This window comes from Pinus tabuliformis, chromosome 8, assembly GCF_031772625.1.
Source record: "Pinus tabuliformis cultivar Carrire ecotype Pingquan chromosome 8, CPIR1, whole genome shotgun sequence".
Taxonomy (NCBI): Eukaryota; Viridiplantae; Streptophyta; class Pinopsida; order Pinales; family Pinaceae; genus Pinus; species Pinus tabuliformis.
Window position 1 is genome coordinate 410,631,556 of NC_142294.1, and position 12,489 is coordinate 410,644,044.

The following is a 12,489-nucleotide window of genomic DNA, read 5'->3' on the forward strand; positions in this document are numbered from 1 at the left end:
AAAAGCTTCAACTTTTGCTCATCCTCAGTATAGTCATAGGTTCGACAAAGGACAGCAAACTCAAACAAGAAGGTATCCGGATCCTCAGTGGTCAGTCCATGGAAGTGAGGCAAGGCAGAGGGGCTAATGTTTTTCATTTTCATATCCCCATTGGTTTCTCGGATGGGGAAAGCTCCTTCTATTCTCTCATCTTCTCTCCCATTATCAGCCATGGCTTCAGATGGAGTGGTTTCTAACTCTTCTTCGTCTATAGGGTCTTGGTATATCTCGGGATGTTCACCTATAGGTTCCTCTGGGTCACTGTCACCAAAGAAGAGAGAAGGGTGACTTAGTGATGTGGTGGGGGTGTTTGGTAGGAATTTGCCTGATCTATCTCGGTTCCTACGAGGCATGAAAGGGAAAGGACTCTTCTCTGTTTTTAGTGCTTTTGCTTTTTTTTCTTGTACCTGCAAAACTGAAACAAAGTGATCTACAACTAACTAGATTGCTCAAATGAAATTTGCGGAATTGGAAATATTAATCTAGGAAAGCAGGAAATATTAATCTAGGAAAGCAGGAAATACTAATCTAGGAAAGCAGGAAATACTAATCTAAGAAAGCAGGAAATACTAGTCTAAGAAAGCAGGAAAGTCTATGCTACTTTTGCAGAATGGAAATGAAGCAAACTACTTAGCAGAAGGTAAGAGTAGGAAAGTAGAGGAAAAGAAACAGGTGCTAATACTCTGACGCTTCCCCGGCAACGGCGCCAAAAAGATGGTGAGCTCCAGTATTGTAGCAATAATGCTACAATTCCTGGGGCTTCCTGTCTCTTAATTTTATCAACCCGGTAGTTCGTACAAACTTGGAAGCGACGGTGCTGTATGCACAAGTACTAGCCCTTGTCGCAGCTGTCACTTGGTCAGCTGGCACAAGTCTGCTAGGGCTTAAGCCAACTTCTATAGGCTCACAGAAGAAGCTTTATCAATGATGGACAAAAGTTAACTTCAAAGAAAGGCTACTCTACTTGACAAACTGAATCAAAAGCAACTTAAAGCATGTAAATCTATGAAACCCTAATTTAACTAGTCTATCCTCTATAATGCAAAGAATGTGGGTGCAACTCTTATGAATGCTGTCATTGCCTCTAACAAGTATGAATGCATGGGTCTAAGCTACTGGCATCATGAGAAATGTGTTTTTGTGTTTTTCCTTTAAGTGTGTGGAATGATTGTGACCTTGGCCTAACTAGGGTTTGATTGTGCAGGTGGGATGGAGATAGAAGGAAAGTGTGGGACAAGTTGGGGAGGCTTGGAGAGGTTCCTAAGGATCCTCAGCACCCATCCACATAGGTCCCTCACGTTCAGAAGCTCGGCAACGAAGTGAATGGCCTCCTACAGGAAGGCTGCTGGGAATTCTACAGGATACTCTGTTTTCTACAGGATGGTTGTGCACGTCTACAGGATGGTTGGTCGTGGAGATTTTAGGAGTGGATGGAGTGTTGGAGTGGTGTGGGAGGCTAAGGGAGATGGAGATGGACCTAATGATGTCTTAGGAAATGGCAAGTCAGACGAAGGAAGGGTGCATGCAATGGGTTGATGTTTTGGAAGGGTGAAATCAACGAGAGTGAAGGAAATGGAGCGGTACGTGGAATGAGAGAGTTGGAGGGCAAGTGAGTGAGGTAGAGGATGAATAGAACTTGCAGGTGGATGGAGAAAACGACGAAGGAAGTGGCTTGAGAAAGAGCAGCGTAAATGAAACAAATGACCTGTGCATCAAAACAAGAGATTCATTAACCTATTATGCCATGAAACCTACAAATCCGAAATGGAAAACAAGAAATGAAACTAATGCGTGAGAGTGCAGTATGGATCAATGTCGAGAATATATGAATGGATTTTCAATAAAAACGTTCATGTGGCAACTTGCGTGGAGATGAAACGACTGCTGTTCTTTTTGGTGGCTGATCATGGTCTACACCCCAATCCCAACGGTGAGATGGCAGTGAGCCTTTTGCAACCTGTTTTTGATGGAGCTCCAAGAGATTTATTCTACCAACCTATCAAACTCGAATACTGAAAGAAAAGCATCATACCAGTCCTATCTATGCTAATGGAAACAACTAAACCAACAAGTTGGAAATCCGAATTGCATAGGAAACTAAACAAACTCAAGTGCTGGAACTAATGGTAAATGCATTACAACACGGAGGAAGACTATGGCTCTCAGGTTGGGCCCTCACCTGAGAGCTATAGCTCCTTGAGAAAACTCAGAACTAACTCAAAAGTGGCCTTCTTTATTCATAATCTGATAACATGCCAAATTGGCTTACAAAAGAGAACGAAACTTGAGCTGTGCTCCAAAATTACAATAGTAATACGAGAGTTTCAACAACCTAACCAAGGCTAAGGCTTCTATACTTATACAAAACGATGCTCCAACAGATATCCATGATTCTAGGAGCTCGGCTGTTCAATCTATAGTTTAACTGCTGATCCTGTAGGATGGTCATAAATGCTGTTTCCTGTAGAGCAGTTTTGAACTGCTGTTCCTGTAGAACAGCTGGCCGTGTATTAAGCTCGGAGGGAGGCTGAAGTGGGCTCGGAGTTCTTGGTGAGGATCACGAGGAATGTCCCCCAAAACCGTGGACAACCTCTCCTTATGTCAGCAATGCCAACTCGTTGTCTCCTTGCCACCTTTTCGTTGTCTTTTGCTCCCTTTTAATGCCAAAACCTGGAATCACAATGCATTAGCTACGTGGATAAAGTGCCTATCCTTTCTCCTACAAACAACATGAATAAACTAAGAAGTGTATGCATAAACAATAAAAATGAATGGTTTGAGCAAGCAAAATAGGCCAAAAATGAGCCCAAATTGTACCAAAATTGGGGCTCATCATATATTTGGACGACATCCTAATATTCAACAAAAGTTGGGAAGAGCACCTCCACCATATTCAATAGGTCATTGAAACCCTACGACAACACAAATTGTGTGCCAATCTAGAGAAATGCACTTTTGGTATGACCTAGGTTCAATATCTGGGGTAAATCGTTGATGAGAAGTGTGTGCATGTGGACCCAACCAAGATACAAGTTATTCAGGATTGATCAACACTAACCACTCTAACCGAGCTTTGTAACTTTCTGGGTCTTGCCCATTTCTACCACATATTTGTGTTGGGTTGTCTCATATCACTTGGCCTTTGAGTCAAGTCACCAAGGGAGGAGAGAAAGAAAAATTATTTTGGTGTGAATCCTAACATAAGGCATTTGTCGAGTTGAATAATCACCTCTGCTTTGCACCAGTGCTCATGTTACTATACCCGCAACAACCATTTGATATTGAGAGAAATGCTTCCGACTATACTATTGGTGTAGTTCTTACTCAATGAGGGCATCTAGTGGCATATCACAGTGAGACATTTTCAGACAGTTTGTGTTATGAATGAGCTAAAAAGGGTTGGGTTGTGTCAACCTTCAACCCAACATAACTATTTCAAACCACTTTGACTGGAAGTTAGCCCTTCCAATTTGAGAGGGCTCTCTCAAAACACTTATCAAATTCACTTTAATCAACTCAAAACTACAGATGGCTAACTCTGATTTCTTTTTATGTAGTTTTATAGGTGAAGGAGAATGTGATGGCTGCCACCATTGGGCATGGAGTCAAATAAAAGAAAATCATTGGCAAACAACAATGTTTAATGGAAACTGAGGCATTTCTGGCTTTAAAACTGATGTCAAATAAACATTCACAGTCATACATAGAAAATGAAGGAAGTTGGAGCACTTGACATGAATTCCAAGTAATCAAAATACTATGAACATTGATAGCAACATAGAAAACATGATAAGAACACATAAAGCCATAACATGAATCTCAGGTATTAAAACAGAGTTGCTGCAATATATATTAGCTGAATCAAAGGTTTACATGGAGTCAACTTCTCACATTATCGATCCACCTCTTTCTCATATGTCCCTATGAATATATACAATGAGAGATTGAAAACCCAATTCCTAATACAAATAAACTACTGAGCAATACTTGACACATATCTTCTATGCTTCCACATAATCTAGCTGAGTTGAGTTGTCATTAATAAAAGTTTGGAATGATGAGTATACTTGACAAATCCTATTTGAAAAAGAAGTCTTCAAATTATTGGTTGTCTCATGCTTCCACCTCTTGACTTCCAAAATATCAAATCCTAGTATGGGGAGTCGAAATCCATCCTTTGTTGAAGATAGAGTCCTATTACAATACTTCAGGAATAAAATATTTGAAAAATATGTCCATATCCTATTATATAGGATTTGATTTTTGACCCACTAAAAATGAGGAAAATGAAGAGTAAATTATGGGATTTGAGATAATATTAATCAATCTTCATTATCCAAATCATTTTGGAGCCAACCTCGCTGAGATGGACCTCCACCAAGTCGAATTTCAAATTTTCTGCAACAAATCTGTCTAGGAAAAATTCTGTAAAATAGGTCTCAAAGATAAATGTGTATATTTCAAACCTTGATAGCTGTGAAAAAATTGACAAAACAATACACACATCCTTGAACATCTTCAAACATGACATCCATATTGTGTCTATCAAAACTAATCTTTTGCTTATCAAACAAATTAGATATAGCCTTTGGTAGTTTTGCTTGAGGAATGTCATCTTGATTCTGAACACTAACAAATCCTATAAAAACAACTTTACACATATCATTCATGTCATTTTTATGATCCACAAATAGAATAGGTAAAACTTGTATATTCAACTCTTCATGTATCTTGGGTTTACCTAAAAGTGAACTTTCATGCACTTTAATCGGGACAACATCATTATGATTTTCAATAGAAAAATGTTCTTGTCTAGGTAGACAACTTTCATCACATGTTACCTCACTGTTCAAAATTTTCATGCATGTATTTCCAATAGCCTGATCTTGAGGAGTTTCTTCTTGACATAAAATCTCAAAAAAGGAATGGGCTGATTTTTTTTTGGAATGATTTGGCTCATACCTTTGATTTCATATAGATTGACAAGGCTACAAATCCTCATGGATTTCATGTACTATGACGTGAATGTCAAATTGATGATCTATTTCATCTTCAACTAAAGAAGAGACATATGCTTGTTGGAAAACATCTTGATCATCATGAAAACTAGGTTGTGAAGAATATTCATAAAGTTCCTCTAATATCTCATCATCATCCATACATTCTACATCATCATTAATAATTTTGAGATATTGAATTAAACCTTTCCAAAAATTACAACAATCTTGAAACTGTGGTGATGAAGGATGAGAATTCCCATAATGTCCAAAAAAATTCTATGGAAATCTTTAAGAGAACACAAGCTTCCTGATGGCAACCCTTCATACCATACTCTAGCTTTGTCTTCTAGGGTAGCCATAAACATCTTCATGAGACAATCCTCAGGAAAATCAACCCTCAGTCTACATACATGTATATGGAATTTAACCAAATGCAGACCAACATCATCTTTCTTTTCATCTTTGAACATGGGAAGATGGGTTGACAAATCAACACAAGGCATAGGATTTGGAAAACCATAGATGTGAGACCTATCCACATGAGGATACTTGGCATTTCTTCTTGCAGTAGAAGTCATCTTTGAACTTCTTCAAGCTACTAATATTCAAGAAGTGGAGTCACCATGAAGATTTCATCTTTTGTATCTTTTGAGATTGAATTTGTTGTCCTTTGAGATAACTCTAGGTCAATTAGTTATGCCAAAGCATCTATAATGTTTTATTGTTTTAAATTATTGGATGACCAATGACCAATTTATAAATGGGTGCTTTAAACTCAAATAGATTTCCAAGTAAAATAAAAGGCTGTTCGTTAACTGCATATAGTTAATTTGATTTTAGTGGGGTGGAAAAGGAGAGCAATAAGAAGTATAATTCATTGAATATTCAAACTGAATACTTAACAAACTATAAGAAGAATTTAAGAAAATGGTGTTTTCTTAATCAACAAAATATAATTAAATTGTTACAGATATCTGATGTAATTTATAATTAAAGAGGAACTTACAATAACAAATAGTTCTGTAAATTATTCTCTTTTTATAAACACAATTTCACAGGGGATTCAAAATAAGACTGAAACTCAGTCAGATTTTGCCCAGATTACTGTAAAAGACTTAATTTATATGAAGAAAACATAATGAATGAATAACATGAAATAGAACTCACTGAGAAACATACCATATGAGATAAATCCAGAATCCTTTATTATTCCAAAAAAAATGCTCCAACTTAGTACAAATCTGCTTGATAGCTTGTTCAAGGGTTCAACCCATAATAACTCAAAGAAGGAGTTATTTATACAAAATTTGAAAAAGATCTATGATTTGTTGGAACATCATACCAAAATAGGACAAAATTACAAAAATAGGACAATATTGTAGGAACTGCTAAATAGGTGGCTCTATCTTTTGGGAATCTGTTGATGATATGGCCTAAAAAAGCTGATGAGTTGTCACACTGTTAGGATCAGAAATTACTCAATTGTTTCACACAATTGATCCCATATTTCTTCACTTGGGATTTTCAAATTCACCATCTTTCTAGATATTTCATCCACTTCTGTGTACCTCTAGAAAGTTGGCTTGTTAAAGAACAAATGCCTAATTTCGTGCTTGATGGTCAAATCAAACTCCAAGGCTTCTAGAAAGTACTTCCCTGTTATTTGTACTTCGATTCCTGCAAACTTGGCTCTGTCCACTGCAATAGTATACAATTTCTTGTAATAATCTTCTAATTTGATCAACTTATCATTTAGAACTACCAATCTTGTTAGTCCTTTCTTATTTAAAATATTAAATTTTGAATGAAGCCTTTGGACAATAATATACAGGGTTTGACATTTTGTTTCTAGCTGTTTAATCAAATTCTTCTTTTGTAAGACCTTCTTAATCTCTAAGATGGTAGCTGTTCTATCAGAATTATTTATTTCTTCTAATTATTCTCTGTTTTTTGAATTTATCACCTTTATCATGTTTGTGGCTTCTGTTGGCTTGGTCTTCAAAGCTACTTTCTCTTCTTCTATTACTGCTATGCATCTGGTAATGCGTTCTTGTTGTTCAAAAATTATTTGTATGGAAGGCCATACATCTGTCATAGATTAGCTGATGTGTGTCAAAATATTTTATTTGGCTTGGGAAAAAGTACCTATCATTAGGGACCCACTTTCTAACTTTTGGATATTAAGTTCCAATCTGTGGGACTTCTGCATCTCCTCTACATACAAAGTATCATTCTTCACTTTATGCAATTCTAAATTTTGGAACTTTTGCAGTAACTTCTCATTTTCCTATTTCTGTATGGCCAATTCTTGTGATAATTTTGCTGGACCAGCTGCTATTGATGTAGACTCAATGGCTGTTGATGAAGAACTAGGTTCTATACCTACAACTGCTATTGGGACTGCTGTGACTCGAACCATAGCAAGCTGTGCTTCTTCTTTCTCTTTTATTAACTCTTAAACTTGCTCTTCCATTTTATTTAGCTGTATATTTTGCTCAATGATAAGCTTGAGCATGTCCTCCTTTTGCTGTTCATTTTCTGCTATGTCCTTTGTTAGAGGATCTTCTGTAGAGGGCAACTTCAACTGTTTCTTTAATGCATTAGTGTCTGCATATTTCTTTTTGAGGAGTAACACTGCAGCTTTGACATCTTTGGGATCATATCCTAGTTTAATCATTAAGTTCTCTAGTGCCTTTACTCTGTTATCTTTGGCTAATGAAGAAATCTTTTCTATATTGAGCTGAGATTGAACGTTGGATAGGGCAGTCCTAAAGTTAGAAAGAGACATAGTTATAGTGGCCATGGTGGAAAACAACATCTCACCAGTCTGTCTATGGATATCCATCTAGTCAATTGGATGGCTTTGACTGACATCAAATGAAAACACTGTCTTTTTATAATTTGATGGAGACTTAGGAAATGGGAGGCTTGCAATAAATACATCTGCATTTTGCCTTTCTCACTGTCAAAAGCAGAAAGAAGCCTGTGCTGGGAAGTTGATGTTTGTTTCCAGAATTGGCTGTACACATTGGACTTCAAAGTCTCATTCTTCTGTTTAATCTCAAGGAACCTTAAGAAGATGTTTTGATCATCTGAGGAACTAGTTCCTATGGATTGAATTATTTCTAGAGGTTCCCTAGAAGGTGAAGCTGTAGGAGGAGTTCTTGGAACACTAACTCCCGCTGATGTAGAATCTTCTGAATCTTTGAGATCAATTATTACTGGTTTATTTTCTTCTGTTGATGGTTTTGAGCCAACCTTTGGCTTCTTCTGTTGTATAATGAATCCTTTCATAATGTTTTCAGTAGACAAAGTCTCCTCTCTCACCCTTTTCCGTTGCTTACTCTGAGAAATTGGAGTCTGTTCATCGGGGGTGGATATAACCTATTCATTTGCCTCTTGAAGTGTTCCATCAACCCACTGCTCTTGATTCATGAGATTTTCTAATTTTGGTCTTGGAGTATGATTATAGGGAGTCATTTTTAATTCAACTCTCAAGGCAGAAATTATACCAAAAGGGTCATAAGACTAGGTAAAGCTAGGCTAGAAATTCATTTTCTCTAACAATGCATCTACCTCAACACCAGTTGATCTGGTGTTGCAAATGAATGATCCAATATTTGACTTGATTTTAAAATAATATTTCTTTTTTCTTGACACAAAGTATAGGTCATCCATGTTGATCATTTTCCTAATATATTCTAGAGAAAAGACTCTCATACGAACATACCTTGGTAGCTTATATGATGCAAGCTCACAACCATATACCCATATCTCTGTATAGTTCTGATATAAATACCAGTCAACAATTTTAGTCTACACACTTAAGTGTAAAGTCCTTTTTATTTCATCTCCAATCCTTGGCTTTGTCTGACTGTTGAGAAGTTGTGCCACTGGATATATGAATGTATCTATAAAATTTGAAAGTGAAGAGCTTGTGGAGGTGGTCCTGACTATTTTGGTCCAATGAATCACTGATTGATTCACTTCTTGTTCATCCTATTTTCTGAGCTTGATGGGAAAAATATCTCCCTGCTAAAAAAGAAACATGTTGACAATTACAAAGCTGTAAGATTCATAAATTGTTCATGTATATTATCAGCCAGGAATTGACTGTAATTATACATGAATTCTAGTTGCTGATCTTTGTTGAATATGGAAAGGAATCCAAGGATGGGTTCATCAACAGACTAGTCATATGGATATCCTAACAAGTAGGAAAGCAGAGAAATACAATGCCTCAAGGCTTCATGAAACATGGAAGATGGGTAGAGTGGATTCTTTCTTGGTAATTCTACATCCTCAAGTAAAAAGATTTCAATGGTTTGGTCTCTTTATGGAAAGGTTAGATTATGGTACAAATCCATAAGTGCTGCTTGTGAAAAATGGTTGAGAGAGTATAGTTGAGGAATTAGGAGCATCTGGTTTATGATTTTAGTAGAGATGGTGACCAGAATTCCTCCATTCTAGGCCACCACTGCTTTTTTTATGGGGTCATATTTGGCTTGGCACTAGGTATTCAAGTCAGGGAAATCATATTTTTTTGGGAAGCTAAAGAAAGGCAACAATGATTCCCAGAATTTGACTGGGTCTTGCTGGTCAAGGTATTTTTGTTTGAGCCATAGCTGCAGTTCTTGGAAGTCGAACTCACACTTGGCATCTGCAATCTTGAAAAGGGAGTTAGCGAGGGGAACATGGTCAAGATCAACTTGGATGGTGGTAGCATATGTACTCTGGTTTTTAGATTTCCCTTTTGGGGCCATGCTGATAGATAGAAGAATGAGTGACTTTGGTGACAAATTGATCAAATGGCAAGAGTTTTTTCACAAAGAAATTGTTTCACTAGCAACCAACAGTGAGAAGTCATATGAAAGTGAAAAATAGATGGGTGTAGGTTTACTTATAGCATGCAGGGTTTGGCTAACTGTTTGTTTTATGACTATAGTAGCTTTAATGTTTTAGGAACATAGATCTAATGGATGAATAGGAAGAATGGGTATGATAGCAGGGCAACGAGTATGTGAGGTGGTAATGTTGCATTGGTCAAGGGATAATGATCAAAGCATGGAATGGAGAACTGTTGGCGGATTTTGGAGGGGGTAGAAAATGGTATATGGTTTTCAGTGTGGGGGGGGGGTGTGGAGCCTTGAGGTCGTGACACATAAGTTTGGGGTGTTTGTCATTAAAACTACCTTTCATAAACCCCCCCCCCCCCCCCCCCCCCCACTGTGTTAATGGGAAATGGTCGAGGGGGGTGTGAAGTCTCTCCCCGTCGTTGATCCGGGTAGGGAGTAAATCCACCGTCCAATGATGCACACCTTTTATTTAAAGCCAACAGGATGTTTTGTCGACTAGAGAATTTGGCCTAAACAAATATATGCGCCATATACATAAAGGTTAATGCCAAAGATTTATAACAAATTTTAATAACTTTTAAGGGAAATTAATCATCAATTAGTAAAGATCTAACATTTCTGGTGTGGTGCATTTAAACAAGCAACCTTTAGATTTATTCTTTTTGAAACCGAAGCTTTTATTTTCTTTTTTCTTCCCTAACTTTTTTTCTTTTCTTTTTCCTCCATTCTTTAGGGCACTACCTCCTAACATTTTATTTGATATGGATATATATAAGATGTACAATTTTCCTAACATTTTTTGATATTTTTCTTTTTCATCCATATCCTAAATTAACATTTTGAATTTATTTTTGACAAATATACTAACTTATCAAAATCAAACAATGTCACAACATCGGCTCCAGTTGGGGGCTGCTTCCCCTTGTGGGATGCAAAGAACAAGAAGATCAATATGCCTTCTCCTCGGGCTATGGAGTCTTTGCTGAAACAATTACACACTTGCAATATTTCAAAATAAAATGGACTCTCTGGATATTCACAAATGATGAATGAATGGATGAAAGTTTAATACTGAATATAATGTTTCCATTATTTCCCATTGACTAGAAATGATGAATACTATCCTTCCAAATTCTGTAGGATGAATGTATTATTTCCTTTGACTTCTCTGATGCTAAATGGATAAAACCAGAGGTTTTCAAATTTTGCATGCTTTCCTTTTTCTTCCCTTATTGTATCCCATCTAAGCACCAGATCTCCTTTCTTGAAATTTATTTCTTTGGCCTTTTTGTCAAACAACTCTTTCATCTTGTTTTGATATTTCTTTAGCTTGCATTGAATCTCATCCCTATTCTCATTTAACTCAATGATTTGGTTTATCCTTCTTGAAAAATCATCTTTTTATTCATAATATTCTTGAAGGAATCTCATAACTGGTAAAGCTAAATGAGTGGGAAAAACTGCTTCCTTACCATAGACTAATTGGAAAGGAGACTTGCCTGTGGACCTCTTGGGAGAAACTCTATTTGCCCAAATTGCATAGATCAGATGACTGTCCCAACTCTTTTTATGGTCTTCAAGAGTCTTCTTAATGACCTTAACTAAGATTTTGTTGGAGGACTTTGCTAGTCCATTACCCTGTGGATAATATGATGTAGAATGATGTAACAAAATTGAATAGTTTTGATAGAACTCAATCATTTTAACACTGCTAAAAGTTGCTTCATTGTCTCTAACAATTTGTTGAGGAATTCCAAATCTTGATAAAATATTTTCCTCAAGGAATTTAATTACAACAATACCAGTTGCATTTTTAACAGGGATAGCCTCTACCTATTTGGTAAAATAGTATGTAGCAGTTAGAATCCATATATCTTGATTACTTGAATGTGGATGAATCTCTCCTATAAAGTCCAACCACCATTGTAGAAAAGGTGTCTGAACCAATACTAGAACAAGAGGGAGTGTTGATAGCTTCTGTTTCCCTGCAAATATCTGACATTTGGTGCAACTTCTAACTCTTGCTCCAACTTCTTTAAACAATGTGGGCCAGTAGAAACCTGCTTTTAAAATTTTGTAATATGTTTCTCTCTAGGCATAGTGTCCACCACAAAACCCCGCATGGAGATGATCTATAATTCCCTCTATTTCATTTTCAGTCAAATAGAGTAGAAGGATATTGAGAGGATCTTTCCAGTATAGATTAGCATTGATAATACAATATTTAATTGCTTTGAGCTTCAGGTTTTTACATTGCTTTAAGTCAAGTTCAGCTGGACATTGGAAATCTCTAAGAAACTTCACAATATCAGAATACCAATCAGAGAGTAGATATTTCTGATCTATGTGAATGAGAATCATTTGATCTGAAGAAGAAGGTTCTTGTGGATTCTCTTCTAAATTTTGAGAAGGTTCTTGTGGATTCTCCCCTTCTGTATTTAAGGAAGGTTCTTGTGGATTCTCCCCTTCTGCATTTAAGGAAGGTTCTTGTGGATTCTCCCCTTCTGCATTTAAGGAAGGTTCTTGTGGATTCTTCTCAAATGAAAGTTCAGAAACAAGATTTATTCCCAATACTTTGCAATTGGATTCAGCCA